Consider the following 17641-nt stretch of genomic DNA (forward strand, 5'->3'; position numbering starts at 1 on the left):
AGGTTGCAGTGAGCCACGATTGCACTATTGCACTCCAGCCTGGGCGTCAAGAGCGAAACTCCGTCTCCAAAAAAAAAAAAAAAACAAACTGCTTGTGGTTTTTCCTTGCTTGAAAAGTTGTACCTTTCAAGATTCAAGTAAAATGCCCAAGTCCTATAAACCCGTTCTAATTTGCATAGAGAACAGAGAAAAGAGCTGGCATTTGAGTGACAGCCATGTAGCCAACTAATAGTGCCTGTTTGTGATGATGCTGACGGTCAGGTTCTTTCTTTATGAATGTTCCCCCCGAGGTACAGAACCCCATATAGAGATGTGGCTTTCTTGCATTTCACACAAAGGCAGCATATGGGCTAGTGATGACCTCGCAAAATTCAGTGGTCGCATCCCCGGTTTACAGCTGAAGAAACTGAACCTAAGACAGGTTACCAACTTGCCCCGCCCAGATAGTAAAGTAGTAAAAGTGGGGTTCTCTCTCCTACCCATTTTCCTCTCTGAAGTAGAATTTTCCCCTACTTAACCTCAGTTGGAAAGCACTGGGTATCCACCTCCAATACCATACTCTTAATTTGTAGTAAATTATTTGTTTACATATCTACCAACCCTCTATCCTGTGAACTCTTCCAGATATATGTTGGTCATCCTTGCCCCCTCAAGATCCAGCAGGGACCCTGGTACTTTTTAGATATTAGTAATTATAAATATAAGGTTGAAGCCAGTCCCCAGGATAAAAAGGCAGATGCTCCTTAACTTGGACTGATCAAGTGAGCTCCTCCATAACCCTAAAGAACTGCCCGAAACTCCTTCCTTGACGTCTAGCATAAGCGCCACACAAAACAAATTTCTTTCCTAGGCCACAGCATTCTCTAAAGCTGTAATTGATCAAGTCAACTAAATGGATGTGGTTGGCAAAGATAACAAAGCATAAATCAGGATTCGGAGGACTGTTATTAATAAAATTTTACAACATGGTCCTTTTTTGTACCATGACCCTCTGCTCTTTGGTCATCTACCCAATTCACATACCTTGACACTTGATTTAATTATGCTGCCCTCTTTGACCGCCAAGCATAGTCTGAAGCTATTCATGTGACAAATAACTGTGAATTTTCCTGTTAGTTATGTTATAAAAGGCCCGTGTTTTATTTTTTTATTTATTTTTGTTTTTTATTTTTTGAGACAGAGTCTCGCTCTGTTGCCCAGGCTGGAGTGCAGTGGCGCAAGCTCTGCTCACTGCAAGCTCCGCCTCTCGGGTTCACGCCATTCTCCTGCCTTAGCCTCCCGAGTAGCTGGGACTACAGGCACCCGCCACCACGCCCAGCTAATTTTTTGTATTTTCAGTAGAGTCGGGGTTTCACCGTGTTAGCCAGGATGGTCTCGATCTCCTGACCTCGTGATCCGCCCACCTCAGTCTCCCAAAGTGCTGGGATTACAGGCGTGAGCCACCACGCCCGGCCCATGTTTTATTTTATAATTTCATATTTTTTCATTCCATTTTAATTATTATGTGCAAGTTCCCAGGCTCAGTCATTTATTACTTAATGTTTTTATAAACAAAAAAGTTATTTTCAGGCAGATTATGAAGATTTTTTGCAAAGAATGGCGTCAGGCATTGTTTGTATATGGATAAAATCTCCTCTGTTTTAAATCACTATGTAGAACTTTCTTAATATTTTTTTCATTCAACAAACGATGGAATCATTATTTCAGTGAAAATATGGCTGCTCTTCAATGTTCATATTCTGCTTTAATTATTTTTTAATCCTTCAAAAGGGCAGAATCCCTTTATCCCTTCAACCTTTGCTTTGTCAAATTGTTATTTAAAAATGATTGGTGTTTTTTTGTCCTTTGTAATCTTCCTTAAATCTCTGCTAAAAGGATTCTATTCTACTCTCTGTATTGGCACTGAGGTTATTTATCAAAGTGTGCTTCTCTTTGCAGCTACCTCAAGGCTAAAAATGTAGCTCTTTTCAGAGATGGCTGTTTTACAGAATGCTGTAACAACCAATTTATGAGAAAGGCAGTAGGAAATAAAGAGGGAACAAAGACATAATTGTTTCATATCCATTTTTTTTTCTTCTAGCATTCAAAATTAATAAAAACATGAATTATTATAAACCAGATGCAGGAAAGATCTCTGCCTGAATAAATCCATAGTGAATGGGGTGAGATTGAAAGTTGTGGCGGGGAATCAAGAAATTCGCAATAATGAAAGAATGCTTATTTTTTATTACAATTTTACTGTGGCCTCTTCATAAAATGTTCCACTTTTCAGGAAAAATGCAGCATGGTTATTTCAAAGACAGTGTTTCCATATTCTGTTTCTAATAAGCCTATTGATTTGGGGGTTTAGTGAGTCCAAAGTAGACAAGGTTTAAAATAGAATATTTATAGCACCTCTCAGTCCAACAAAATAGAAAGTTAATACTATTGAGAATTTCAAGTGTCCCTATGTGTAATTGTTAGTCAAGGATGAACATCAAAAAAAAAAAAATCATAAAAGCAAATAAAGTGAGAGAGAGCTGTCACTTTGTTCTTATAACAACATAGCTGTCACTTTGTTTATCATAAGAAATGACTTTTAAATTTATATAGATTTAATAGTTTACAGCTGACTTAAGTATTTAGATATAAGAACTCTCTCACTGCAACCTCCACCTCCCGGGTTCAAGTGATTCTCCTGCCTCAGCCTCCCAAGTAGCTGAGACTACGGACACGTGCCACCACACCTGGATAATTTTTTTGTATTTTTAGTAGAGACAGGGTTTCACCATATTGGCCAAGCTGGTCTGGAGCTTCTGACCTCAGGTGATCTGCCCACCTTGGCCCCCCAAAGTGCTGGGATTATAGACGTGAGCCCCCGCACCCAGCAGGAACAGTTATACTTACCATCAACAACCAAAGCCTTGTTCCCCCATTGGTTTCATAATAGTCTCAGAGCCCCTTATTCATATATTCCCTAGTGTTATTAACTAACAGACATGACCTATAAGTTTAGCTGCCTATGTCTAAATGTGTATCTTTGACCCAAGACAACTTCTATTCCAAAATAGAACCATTCATTTATAAATGAAAATGCATTGTCAAATGAATGGACCTACATATAAAGTATTTTATGCTTCAAAATGGCAAAGTACAGTATACTATTACAACAGCCTCCTAGTTTTCTAACAGTTGTGAAGGGGTGGCCTGCCCCTCCACACCTGTGGGCGTTTCTCATTAGGTGGAATGAGAGACTTGAGAAAAGAAATGAGACATGGAGACAAAGAATAGAGAAAGAAAAAGTGGGCCCAGGGGACCGGCACTCAGCATACAGAGGACTCACGCGGGCACCGGTCTCTGAGTTACCTCAGTATTTATTGATCATTATCTTTACCATCTTAGAAAAAGGGAAGTGGCAGGATAATAGGATCATCATAGGGAGAAGGTCAGCAGTAAGACATATGAATAAAGATCTCTGTGACATGAATAAGTTTAAGGAAAAGTGCTGTGCCTTGACATGCATATACAAACATCTTCATAAACCTTTTTAGTACATAAAGAGCAGCATTGCACTAGCAAGTCCCACCTTTCGCCCTAAGGTGGTTTTCTCCTTTCTCGGTAAACAGAACATACAATCGGGTTTTACACCGAGATGTTCCATTGCCCAGGGATGGGCAGGAGACAGATGCTTTTCTCTTGTCTCAACTGCCAAGAGGCCTTCTTTCCTCTTGTACTGGTCCTCCTCAGCACAGACCCTTCACGGGTGTCAGGCTGGGGGACGATCGGGTCTTTCCCTTCCCACGAGGCCATATTTCAGACTATCACATGGGGAGAAACCTTGGACAATACCTAGCTTTCCTAGGCAGAGGTCCCTGCAGCCTTTGGCAGTGTATGTGTCCCTGGGTACAATGAGATTAAGAGAATGGTGATGACTTTTCACAAGCATACTGCCTTCAGGCACTTGTTTAACAAAGCACACCCTGCACAGCCCAAAATCCGTTAAACCTTGAGTCACCACAGCACGTCTCTTGCAAGGACAAGGTTGGGGGTAGGGTCACAGATTAACAGCATCTCAAATACAGAACAAAATGGGGTCTCTTATGTCTACTTCCTTCTGTATAGACACAGTAACAGTCTGATCTCTCTTTCTTTTCCCCACAAGTTGGACTGCCATGTTGAAATGTCTCCACACGTAGATACAAATGTGTACATGCCGGTACACTTGATACTTTAGGTCCCCAACTGGTCTGTCTACAGACTTGAGGTTACAGACCTCAGATGTCGAACTCACCCATAGTAGTGGCTCGTAGAGTGATTTGTATACATTTAGCTCTCTATGCCTTTTTTGGTTGTGATAATATGTAAGTTCTCTTTTTCTTGCTTTGGAGTTTAATTATAGAATCTGTAAATATAGTGTATGTCATCCAGATGATCTGTAGAAGTCATTGATAATGACCTTTAAAAGTTCACATGTAATACAGCATCTATTTTCCTGAATGATTTTTATAGTTTCCCCATTTGGCAAACAGATACTTTCTTTTGTGTATTTCTACTCCATAATTTTAGGAAAAAGTAAATCATTTTAGCTACATTTTAAAAAAAATACACTTTCTAGGAATAATCAGTGTAAAAACTGTTTCCTTTAAAAAAAAAAAAAAAAAAAAAAACTATCTCTACCATTCTGTCAGACAAATTATTGACCTTAATATGTATAATCCAGTGCAGTATATTGATCTTGTTTATTGTGCTCCAAATGGACGCTGGCAGAAATTTGATGAATTAAACATCAACCACAGTGTTTTCTTCATGCCATTGCAATGATTTATTATGGATTATTTTGTTCAGTTCAAATAAATGATGTATGTTCAGATTCTTTGCCCATTTTTTAATTGGGTTATCTACCTTTCTTACTTTCTTTTTTTTATTTTTATTTTTACTTTTATTTTTATTTTTGGAGACAGTCTTCCTCTGTCACCCAGGCTGAAGTAAAGCAGCACGATCTCACTTCACTGCAGCCTCCGCCTCACAGATTCAAGCGATTCTCATGCCTCAGCCTCCCCAGTAGTTGGGATTACAGGCACGTGCCACCCCACTCAGTTAATTTTTTGTATTCTTAGCATAGGAGAGATGGTGTTTCACCATGTTGCCCAGGCTGGCCTCAAACTCCTGAGTTCAGGCAACCTGCCCACCTCGGCCTTCCAAAGTGCTAGGATTACAGGCGTGAGCCACTCTGCACTCTGCCTGACTTTATTATTGATTTGTAAGAATTTTTATATATTCTTCATACTATTAAATTCTTATCAAATACATTATTTGCAAATATTTTACCCATTCTGTAGGTTGTATTTTCACTTCCTTGATAGGATCCTTTTGACACACACAAGTTTTCAATTTAGAAGTCTATTTTATCATTTTTTTCTTTTATGGCAGTTATTATGATATTGTATCTAGGAAACCATTGTCTGAAACAAGGTTACAACAATTTATACTTGTGTTATCTTCTAAGAGTTGTAGTTTTAGCTCTTACAATTAAATCTTTGATTCATTTTAATTTTCATATATGTTGTGAGGTAAGGGTTTGACTTCATTCTTTTGCATATAAATATCCAGCGTCCCAGCACCATTTGTTGCAAAAGACTATTCTTGCCAGGTGCAATGGCTCATGCCTGTAATTTCAGCACTTTGGGAGGCCAAGGTGGGCAGATAACTTGAGCCCAGAAGTTCAAGACCACAATGGGAAACATAGCAAGACCACATTTCTACAAAAAATTATCCAGGCATGATAGCATCTTTCTGTAGTCCCAGCTACTCAGGAGGCTGAGGTGGGAGGATCTCCTGAGCCTGGGTAGGTTGAGGCTGCAGTGAGCCTTGATCATGCCACCTGGGCAACAGAGCAAGACCCTGTCTCAAAAAAAAAAAAGAAAAAGACTTATTTCCCCTAGTGAATGGTGTTGGTACTATTACACAAAATCAATTGTCCATAGATAATATGGGTTTATTTCTTAATTCTTAGTTATTTTCTTTGATCTGTGTGCGTGTGCTTATTGTAGTACCAAACTGTTTTGATTATTGTAGCTTTGTAGTAAATTTTGAAATCAGCACGTGTGAGTCTGTTACCTTTGTTCTTCTTTTTCAATATTGCTTTGAGTATCCGAGGTCTCTTGCATTACAACGTGAGTTTTAAGGTCTTCCTCACCCCTACCACCATTTCTGCAAAAAAAAAAAAAAAAAAGTGAGGATTGCATTGGATCTGTAGATCATTTGGGGGAATATTTATATATAAATTTGTTAATGAGGTTTTAAACAACACTTTAACTACTAGAGCTGATATCTGGTGTGAAATGATTCCGCCTTGAGCCCCATTCAGGAAGGTTAGTATTTAGAAGCAGCAAGAGAATTGATTTAGTATGCTGTCATCTTTTACTCCAAATTATGGTGAGATTCCAGAGGAATTATTTGTGAGCTTTTCCTTAAACCATAATGACTGTGACATGTCAGTAGTTTTTGTCTGTTTTTATGCCATTCTTTTATTTTTGTGCGTGTGTGGGCACCTCAACCAAATGGATGGAGCCTGAGGCAGGGTCTCCCACGCCAAAGTCTGCTGTTTCTTTTGATGATCCAATGCAGTTCCGAAGCTATTTTCTCAACTCACCAGCTCGTTTGTATGGCCCTGTAATTTGAAACAAAATCTAAAAAGAAATCTGAAGTAAAATGATTGGGGAGTGAAGTCAGACCACAGTGGTGGCTGTGGGACTACTTCCTGGCATGGAACACTAGAGCAGATGTGTCCTGATTTTTTTGTTGAGTCTTGGGAACAACCAATGATTTTGGACTGGAACAAGGGTTGGTTATTCTGTTTTTCACAAGCATCTGCCTTCAAGGTTCATTTTTTTAAAAGAGGAGGAAAGAAAAAATCAGTGATGTTTGCCACCCTGAGTATGGAGATGAATCCAAATTGAGATTAATTTTGAAATATGTTTCCACAAACACTAACTGGGAATGACATGAATTTGTTTCATGTGAGACAGAGTTTGGAAGGCATGTTAATTTGCTTCTTGGTGTTCAACTCAGAAACAAATTTTGCATGTATTCTCTGAGTAAGCTCCATTATTAGTTAACAGTTTTCCTGCCATATACACTATGGACTGCTTTAGAAAGCAAATCATAGAACGTTAGTTATAATATCTCATCAAAAATAGTGGATCCATCTAATAGCCAGTTCCAAGTTATGAGACGTGTCCGAAGGAATGTTGACTTGGTGTGCAATCTAAACACGATTTATGAAGAGGCTTTGGACTTGGAGCATGAAACAGGTGGTCAGAGGGTCAAGGGCAGGGTGTTACTTAATTTCAGCTCCTGTCAATGGATTCAGTGACCTCAGATAGCACATTTAAAATAGCATGTTTTATGTGTTTGTCTTTTGATAATTATGCATTTACATATGCTCATGAAAGCGTGAGTTAAATCTTACTTTTTTGAAACAGTGCTTGGCAACAACTTGTTTTGTCTTGTACGTGTCTCTTTTGTCTTTGCTTTTGGTTCCGGGGGCATTGAAATTTGTCTGCCCATCCCCTGAGGACAGATGTTTAGGTGTGGACCTATGTCTTCAGCTTCCTGTATAGTATTGAAGTTGCTATAGCTGCATGTTCTCTAAAATTTTTGTACATGTGATTTAATTGTTAATGCTTATGATTTTTAAGTATAGTATTCTGATAGCAAATAGATTTTGTCAAGTAAAAACTAACTTTATCATCACCATTGAGATATCACTAGGTATATGACTTAGTTCTCAGTCACCACTTTCATTTGTAAGGAAGTCTTAGAGGTTTTCACAAGTGTATATATGATAGACTGGGCACGGTGGCTCATGCCCGTAATCCCAGCACTTTGGGAGGCCAAGGCAGGCAGGAGTTCGAGACCAGCCTGGCCAACATGGCAAAACCCCATCTCTACTAAAAATACAAAAATTAGCTGGGCATGGTGGCACATGCCTGTAATCCCAGCTACTCTGGAGGCTAAGGTTGGAGAATCACTTGAACCTAGAAGGCAGAGGCTGCAGTGAACTGAGATTGTGCCTCTGCACACCAGCCTGGGCAACAGAGGAAGATTCCATCTCAAAAAAAAAAAAAAAGTGTATATATGATGCTTGCTTTAGCAGCACATACACTAAAATTGGAATGATTAAAGAGAAGATTAACCTGGCCCCTGTGCAAGGATGACATGCAAATTTTGTAAAGTGTTTTATATGAAACTTTACTTATATGAGGTGCCTAGGGTAGTAAATTCATAGATACAGAAAGTAGAATGGTGATTGCCAGGAGCTGAGAGGATGAGGGACTGTGGAGTTAGTGTTTAACGGGCACAGAGGTTCAGTTTGGGAATACTGAAAATAGTTCAGCGGGGAAGATGGATGGCCGTAATGCACCATCCATCACAGTTGCACAGCAGCGTGAACATACTTAATACCCTGAGCCTTGCACTTAAAATGGTTAAAATAGTAAGATTTATGTTATATGTATTTTACCATGATAAATATGTATACGTACATTCATATCATTTGCCATTGTGAATAGCAAGGAGATTCAAGAAATAAGGACACAGGATCTTCAATAAATATGTATTAAATGCTTCCCATGTTCCATATTCTTTGCCATTGCCAGAGACATCACAGGTATGAGGGCACAATCTTTGTTCCTCAAGTAATTTAGAATAATTTAGAATTTGCTTGGGGAGACTTTGGATAAACAAGAAAGAAGCTGCATCCATGAGGTCAAGGGAAATTGGTTGCTGTGTCTCGTAGCATTTGGTAGTCTCATTAGACAACCGTTCTTACTCCTGTTGTTCGCTGAAATTTATTAATGAAGGAAAGAACCTTAGTTTTCAGTTCGTTCAGCCAGATGATTTCATAGGCTCGGGGAAACCATGTAATATGCCCAAGGTCAGACGTGGTGAATAAGACTAAAGACTGAATCTATTCCAGTGTCCCTGTGTCCAGTGATACTTACTTACTGCTGTTGCCAAGTTAAACAAAACTGGGTTTGCAGAGCTGTTTATTCACTTTCAGCATCTTTTCATTGACAATGTGGTATGTAGAAGAAATGTCCTTCTTTTAGCATTTGTGACTCAGTACTAAGATGCTTCCCAAGCTCAAAGCTCCACACCCTTAAATATGTAAGTCAGTGTTAAGATATTTAAAGAGAACACGAATATCAGATACATGGTGCGTGTTGCAGGATTTTTATATTATTTTGTATCTTCTGCTTAGAAGTCATAAGCCAGCACATGAAACATGCCAACAAACATACCTTCTTCCATGTAATTATTGCAGCCAGATTTTTCAGTGCAGGACAAGCAAAGGTTTCTCTGAAAGCATGAGATAATAATTCTCAGCCAGGCCTTCGCCATTTGCAGGGGATCAGACATACAGAGTTTAGCTCTGTGGCTGTTAATAGCTAGAGCCCCTCTTAGCAGATGGCGTGTTAGTGGCCTGTTGCTGCTGGCTATTAAATCATACACATCGGCTGGGCGCAGTCGGTCACACCAGTAATCCCAGCACTTCAGGAGGCTGAGGCAGGCAGATCACGAGGTCAGGAGATCGAGAGCAGCCTGGCCAACGTGGAGAAACCCCATCTCTACTAAAAATACAAAAACTAGCCAGGCATGGTGGCGCGTGCCTATAAGTCCAGCTACTCAGGAGGCTGAGGCAGGAGAATCACTTGAGCCCGGGAGGCAAAGGTTGCAGTGAGCTAAGATCACGCCACTGCACTCCAGCCTGGGCGGCAGAGCAAGATTCCATCTCAAAAATAAATAAATTAATTAATTAAAATTTAAAAAAATAATACACTTCATGAGGTCACCTCCCAAGGCAGCAGAGAATTTTGTGTATTTTTTTTCTTAGTTTATATTGCTGCAACAGAGTAATTCTTCTTGATCACAGACTTTACTTTTTTGTTGTTGTTGTGTCTAAGTTTTACTTGATCCTCAAAATAACCTGAGACAGACAAAGATAGTTTTTCCCGTTAATCTCCTTCATGGTGCCAGCCAGGCTGATCGAATATCCATAGCCCTGGATGCCTTTATTTATGTTATTCCATCTACCTACAATGCCCATCCCCAATCTTGGCCTATTACATGTGTCTAACATTACTTTGATGTGTACATGTCAGTGAATTACCACTTACTGATTGTTAGCTTTTTGAGAGTATGTATCAAATCTCACGTGCCTTTGTGTGTCCTGAAACAAATGATTAGGTATAAAGTATGGATTGCAAACACCATGCCCAGTGAATATTTTAGAGCTGTGGTTCTCAGCATCAGCATCACCTGGTATCACCTGGGAACTTGTTGGAAACACACATTCCCTGATCCCACCCCGACCTCCTGAATCAGCAAAGCTAGGGATGGGGCTGAGCAATCTATATTTTATCACGCTGTCCAGGTGACATTGATATATGCTAAACTTTGCAAAGTAGTGATTTAGAGACCAATCAACTTGTTGAAAAGTTAATAAATAGGCGGGGATCCATTGTAGCACCCCAATAAGCCAATTAGAGTTACCTATGCTATTATCTTCTAAATTCACATTATACAAATTGTATGCCACAAAAACGTCTAAGGTGAAAACCCAAAGGAATTGATGCATTTGATTAATTCACAAAACTACAACAGCTCCAATTCATATAAAAAAATGCATGCATATCTGATAAGTAGTTGTAGATCAAAAGGTGAACAACTTCTCATGATTAATACCAATGAAAATGTAATTTTTTAGAAATCTGTTATGCCTTGTCATGACAAGGATAGGTGAAAAGGAACTTTCATAAACTATTGGTAAATGTACAGGTGAAACCTTTTAGACTATGTGGCTCTACCTAATAAATGTTCAGTCTTTTCTAATTTTAGCACCGTATTTCTACAGATACACTGGCATCTTTTCTAATTTTAGCACCATATTTCTACAGGTACACTGGCATCTTTTCTAATTTTAGCACCGTATTTCTACAGATACACTGGCATCTTTTCTAATTTTAGCACCGTATTTCTACAAGTACACCGGCACATCTGTGGAGGGGGCACTTCTGCTTGTCACCTGATATCCCTTAATACTGCTAATATTTTTTTCATAAGCATTATTACTTTTAAAATCATGTTAAAGAAAGGATAAATGATGTGCATCAGACTCAGTTTTCCTTTTCTGACTCCCCTTTAGTTTACATCTCTCTGTCCCTCACTTGGGGCCTTAATACCCTTAAGATTATAGAGAAATTGCAGTAGGTAATGTTGACTGGAAATGCTAAATTTTAAGAAACGTGGGTGGAAATGGTTTAAGCCATCAGCCTAAATGATCAATGAAAATGTCAGACATTCTCCGTTTTCTTCTTCCAAGATATTATACTCTACTGTGGCCTTAGAGCTCTTAGTTCCTATGTAATTCTGATTAAAAAGGAAGGATATGCTCCTCATATACCTTGCTGTTGTCCCCTGCTGTTCATTAGAGTAGCTGATGTCAGTCAAAAGAAATTCTGGAAATGCTGGAGTACTTTTTTTTGTAATATACTGAGAATGCTTGAAGCAAACTAACCAAATTTAAGTGTTTTAAGGATATTAACAATAACAGGAAAGCCCCTCGATTTTCTGCTAAGAATCAACCTGAACAGTTTCCAGACTGCTGGTTGGCAATGTCAGTATCATGAGAGAAACTGAAACAAATAGGAAACTTTAGAGAAAAAGAGGAATTGGTGCAGGCTGGGGGAATGAACTTTGTAATCCAGTAGTCTTTCCCTGCCAGCATGTGTTTTGATTTGATAAACGAAGTCTCTGCTTTTTCTCATCCTTTATTTTTTGGCAGAAAACCAGTATTTTGACACTTGAATGCCTTCTTTCCATCTTAAGGGAGAAGCCTTCTTACACTTGAAGTGTGAAGTAGCTCCTTCAGGTATAGGATGAAAAATTAAGTGGGACTATCTGTGAATTACTAAATCGCAACCATTAAGGAAACTAATGTCCTAATTAGCCTGTCTTTTGACAAACGTGGCATCCATATGTAAGTCTAATATTGTATGCAAATGTGAGACAAGTTTTGCTTTCTAGATCTCTGATGTGAAAGGAAGAGCTGGCTTCCTGGCTTCCTTCCCACGTTCAGTATGAACCTGCCTTCATTCTGGTGCCAACAGCTCCTCAAGGGAACATGAAAGTGGAATTAAACCCTCCTGGTTTTCAGATTCAGAATACTGGGTGATTAAGTCGCGTGATCAAAATCAGAAACTGTGAAAGTGCTAAAAATGGTCAAGGCCCAAGGACTTCCTCATGTGTTGCCAAAGCCTTTCAGAAAGCAAAGTGGGTATTTAAATACCTGGGGTGCAAAAATCAGATGTTTTTTCTTTAAAGAAAAATAGACATATTAGAGCAGAATTGGAGGCCCTCTGCAGGAGCCTGAGTTTGGGTGTTGACTGTCATCTAAAGCCTTGTTAATGTGGGCTTGAGGCTTCAGAATCCACAAACAGGGCAAGCTAGCGTCTCGCTGACTCCAGTCCTAGCTCGAGCTTTCTGTGCTGCGCTATGTGACTTCTGCACTTTTGTGCCATCAGCCAGTAGACAGAGAAAAGTATCTGGTATTTGTTGGTGTCTTTGGTTTAGTTGCTTTAAGTGCTTGGATGGAAGAGGTTGAATGTCATCTTGAAATCATTGTTTCTTAATGTGTAATTGGGGCCAAGTGAAGCACATTAGTTTAGAGGAGTTCTAGTTAAAAATACAGATTCTTGGGCTCTGCCTCAGACCTACAGAGATCTGCATTTTTCTTACTCCCCCAGGTGATACTCTAAACATTCAGAGGTTTTTAAAACTCATGCTTCTATGCAATGACAAAAATATAAGGATTCTTAGAAACTTAGGTTATATTTATATTTGTCTTGAACATAGGATGACAGACATTGCCATTTTCATTGGGAAAAAAATGAAGCAGAGACTTAGTCTAGCCAACTCTAAATACATTCTGGCAGAGCTTAATTACTGGATTGCAGAGATGCTCCCCGCCCCCCCCCCAGTCCCCATCTATAAATTGGCCATGTGAATTTCTAGTGGTGGTCACTTCCAAAGTGGTGATTTTATAATATATTACAATGAAGCATTGTTGACCTCAAGAAGTTCAGATGCATAGAGAGTTTGTTTGGGTGTGGCAGCATTAGTGGCTAGGTTTTATTTATCCAAGATAAGACATCTTATTAGCTACAAAAAGAGATTGGCATAAACTGCTTATTAATGTCCATTAACTGTATCTAAAGGGAATAAACAGTATAAGAGGCCGGGCATAGTGGCTCACACCTGTAATCCTAGCCCTTTGGGAGGCTGAGGCAGGAGGATCACTTGAGCCCAGGAGTTTTAAAGACCAGCGTGGGCAACATGGGGAGACCCTGTTTCTACAAAAAGTCAAAAAAATAATAAGCTGGGCTTAGGGCTACACACCTATAGTCCCAGCTACTCAGGAGGCTGAGGTTGGAGGATCGCTTGAGCCCAGGAGTTGGAGGGTGCAGTGAGCCCTGGCGGCACCACTACACTCCAGGCTGGGTGACAAAGGGACGACCTTATCTCAAAACAAACAAACAAAAACAAAAAACAGTATAAACATAGGACGGGCTTGAGTCACAAAATTCTGCCTTTCCTAACTTTCCCCCATTTGCTGTTTGATTTGCTCTTTCAGAAATTGTGAACCTACTTCTCTGCTTACAGAACATTCACCTCCCTCTTAGATTCTTCCCTTTCTATCATTGATACTGGCATTCTGCTTAAAGAATTATCCATTTAGGCTCTCTCCAAATCCAAAGTGATATTATTTAATAAGAGATGAAAGGGAAAATTGACAAAATATGCCTGGAGTTGTCAGCATTGTAAATAATGGACTGTAAAAGCTTCATCTTGGAAGATTGTCAGAGAGCCTAGTGCCAGCTCAAAAAGTGTGGTCTTTTTAGAGAATTGACAAAAATATTACAAAGAAAACACATGCTGAATACCAACTCCAGGTGCGAATCCTGAGAAGCAACTCACTCTACTCTGCAATAGGAGATGAATTTTGCAGGTTATACAGAAGAGCAATTTAAACTCCCTTGTTTCTTAAAGTATCTCCTATAGTGACTTGGGATGGAAGTCATATACTATCTCCTTTTTTTCCTTCAAAGTAAATAGACCACAGAGCTGGAGATGTCCCAGACACAGGGGGAAACTGGATTTTTCCCACTGCCTGTAGTGAAGCAAGATAGGGAGGAAGCACTTGAGAACTTACATGGCAAATGGTCAAGTAAAGAAAAAGAAAAGCCCAGAGGTCAGTTATGCTTTCAAATCCTGAACTGAGTCACATCTGAAATAAATCACTTCCTTGTCATTTCCATGAAAGGGACAGTATAAGTAATTCCTTGCACATCCCTGGTGAGCCCTTGTTACTCTCAGATTCGGCTTTTGCCTTCGGGGAAGAAAAAAGACGAAGAAAGAAAAAAAACAGAATCCTGTAGAAAAACCTATTCTGACCTTTGCTTTTTCTTTTGTCTGGGTGTGACTACATAAATGCATTAGTCTGCTAGGACTGCCATACCAAAATACCAAAATACCACAGACTGAATGCTTCAACAACAGACAATAATTTTCTCATGCTTCTGGAGGCTGGAAGTTCAAGATCAAGGTACCAGCAGGTTGGTTTCTGAGGAGGCCTCTCTTCCTTGATTTACAAATGGCCACCTATGCACCATGCCCTGACATGGTCTTTCTCAGAGAGAAAAAGAGGTGTCTCTTCCTCTTATTCTTTTGTTTTCCTGAGACGGAGTTTGCTCTTGTTGCTCAGTCTGGAGTGCAATGGCACAATCTTGGCTCACGGCAACCTCCACCTCCTGGGTTCAAGCAATTCTCCTGCCTCAGCTTCCCAAGTAGCTGGGATTACAGGCATGCACCACCACACCTAGCCAATTTTGTACTTTTAGTAGAGATGGGGTTTCTCCATGTTGGTCAGGCTGGTCTCAAACCCCCGACCTCAGGTGATCCACCCGCCTTGCCCTCCCAAAGTGCTGGGATTACAGGCGTGAGCCACTGCGCCCAACCTCTTCCTTTTCTTATTAAGGACACCTGTCCTCTTGGATCAGAGTCACACCCCCATGACCTCATTTAACCTTTATTATCTCTTTAAAGGTTCAATCTCCAAAGGTCCCTTGAGGATTAGGGCTTCCATACATGAATTTTCAGGGGGACACAGTTCAGTCCATAGCAGTTGGCTTATTCATACTTTGAGTAGATCCTCTTTATCGTTCCTCAGCTACTATCTATTGAGTGCACAGCTTCTTTATCCTAAAACAAGTCAGGGGAGGCATGAAAGGCATTATTTCTCCTGCTTCTACACCTAAGGCATTAAAACCAGGTTGTGGTCCGGCAGCCTACACTCGGCCTTGATGAACTTCAAATCCAAGACTTCCTTGGTATGTGAAGAGCATATACTTGTATGGAAGGATTTGACAGATGTGTGTTTGGTTTTCTTTTTGTTTGTTTGTTTTTATTTGTTTGTTTGTTTGTTTTTTGAGATGGAGTCTCACTGTGTCGCCCAGGCTGGAGTGCGGTGGCACGATCTTGGCTCACCACAACCTCCGCCTCCCGGTTTCAAGTGATTCTCCTGCCTCAGCCTCCTGAGTAGCTGGGATTACAGGCACGCGCCACCATGCCCAGCTAATTTTTGTATTTTTAGTAGAGATGGGGTTTCAGTATGTTGATCAGGCTGATCTCAAATTCCTGACCTCGTGATCCACTCACCTCGGCCTCCCAAAGTGTTGGGATTACAGGCGTGAACCATCACGCCCAGCCCAGATTTTTTTAAATTAATTTTTAACTGGTGTATCCACACTGTTAAAGCAGGGGGATACTGCTGGATAGTATAACAAAGTATAGTGTGACAAACCCATAACCAAGCATTGTTAGCTATATTTTCTCATGTCTTGAGCCAAAAGGTCACAGTTAACCAATGTTGCTACTAAACACTTGTACCATAAAACATTATATTCCAGTCTTCCAGATTTTATATAAGAATAAAATAAAAACTTTTAGACTACTGGAGAATTTTTTGTTGTTGTTGTTAATACAGTTTGCTGAATGTGAACCCTAAATTGAAATTAACGTGCTAAGTTTTATAGATTACTTCAGCTGCCCTGACTTCAGTAAATTTAGTTATGACACACAGGTACGACAGCTGACTTCATTCTGGCATTAGAGGTGGTAATGTTTCATCACTCTGGAGTTAGTAAAACCTGAAACCCGCCAGGCATTTGACACAGAGTTTGCTGCCAGGGACAGCTGAGCTTCTGGCTTATTGGAGAGGAAATGACCTAACCTCTGTGTTTACAAAGCGTTTGAAACTGAGGCCCTTCCACTTTCTTGCTGAGTGTAAGGGTTGACCTGGCATCCAAAATCCCATGGTCTTCTCAGGATAAGACATGCGGCCATTGGTGGTCAGTAAAGGATCTGTTCCCTGTGGAAGGGCATTGGAAGAGGAGCAGAGCTGAAACACACGGGTGTTCCGAGAGGAAACATCTCTGCACTTAACGGCTAGATTAGACTATTACACTATTATCATAGAGCTCGTGATTCCTCTCCTTTATCTGTTTAATTCCAGCCTTGAGTAAAGGACTCACTAAGAAACCACCTTCGGCCAGGTGTTATGGCTCACGCCTCTAATCCCAGCACTTTGGGAGGCCAAGGCAGGCAGATCACAAGGGCAGGAGTTCAAGACCAGCCTGGCGAATATGGTGAAACCCCATCTCTACTAAAAATACAAAAATTAGTCGGGGGTGGTGGCAGGCGCCTGTAGTCCCAGCTGCTTGGAAGGCTGAGGCAGGAGAATTGCTTGAACCCGGGAGGCGGAGGTTACAGTGAGCAAAGATCGCACCACTGCATTCCAGCCTGGCGACAGAGCGAGACTCCATCTCAAAAAAAAAAAAAAACCACATTCTATTCCAGTAGATTTATTATAACCAGAAATTACTGTCTTATCAGCAAATAGCTAATATTCACTTCAATGGGCAGTGTATTAGATTCCTAGGGCTGCTGGAACCAGTTACCACAAACCGCATGGCCAGAACCAACAGAAATGTACTCTGTCATTATCTCATTATTCTAGAGGTTCGAAGTCCTAAAGCAAGGTGTTGCCAGGGCCACACTGCCTCTTACAGCTCTACGGGAGATTCTGTTTCATGCCTTTCGCTTGCTGTAGTGACGCTGCCAGCCCTTGATATATTCCTTTAGTTGGTACATGCACCCCTCCAGTCTCCACCTCTGTCTTCACGTGGTGTTACTCCCCGTGTCTCTGTTTCTGTGTCTTCTCTGGTATGATTGACGGCCCACCCTTCTCCGGTATGACCTCATCTTAACTTAATTATATCTGCAAAGACCCTGTTTCCAAGTAAGGCCATATTCTCAGGTGTAGGCATTAGGACTTCAACATACATTTTGGGGGAAAATTCAACGCATAATGCAGTTATTTTTTTATTTTCCTTGACTTTTAAGAATGTGAAATATTGTCAGATTTTTTCAACCACTATCAAATTTAAATCTAAGAACTACATGTCTTAAATTTATGACCTCTTCATTTGAAAAAAAAAAAAAACATTTAATTGGTACCAAATCGTGAAAGAGTTTAATG

General features: G+C 40.2%; 1 protein-coding gene and 1 non-coding gene across 13 annotated transcripts in view; both read left to right on the forward strand.

Moving 5' to 3' along the window:
• The window catches only part of APP (amyloid beta precursor protein), a 286555-nt gene that overhangs the window by 223646 nt on the left and 45268 nt on the right, over window positions 1-17641 (forward strand). The window lies entirely within an intron of this gene.
• On the forward strand, window positions 8126-8230 carry LOC114677177 (U6 spliceosomal RNA). The gene has a single exon (XR_003728481.1). It is a non-coding gene; the product is annotated as a U6 spliceosomal RNA (small nuclear RNA).

The sequence above is a fragment of the Macaca mulatta genome, chromosome 3 (genome assembly GCF_049350105.2).
Source record: "Macaca mulatta isolate MMU2019108-1 chromosome 3, T2T-MMU8v2.0, whole genome shotgun sequence".
NCBI classification, from domain to species: domain Eukaryota; kingdom Metazoa; phylum Chordata; class Mammalia; order Primates; family Cercopithecidae; genus Macaca; species Macaca mulatta.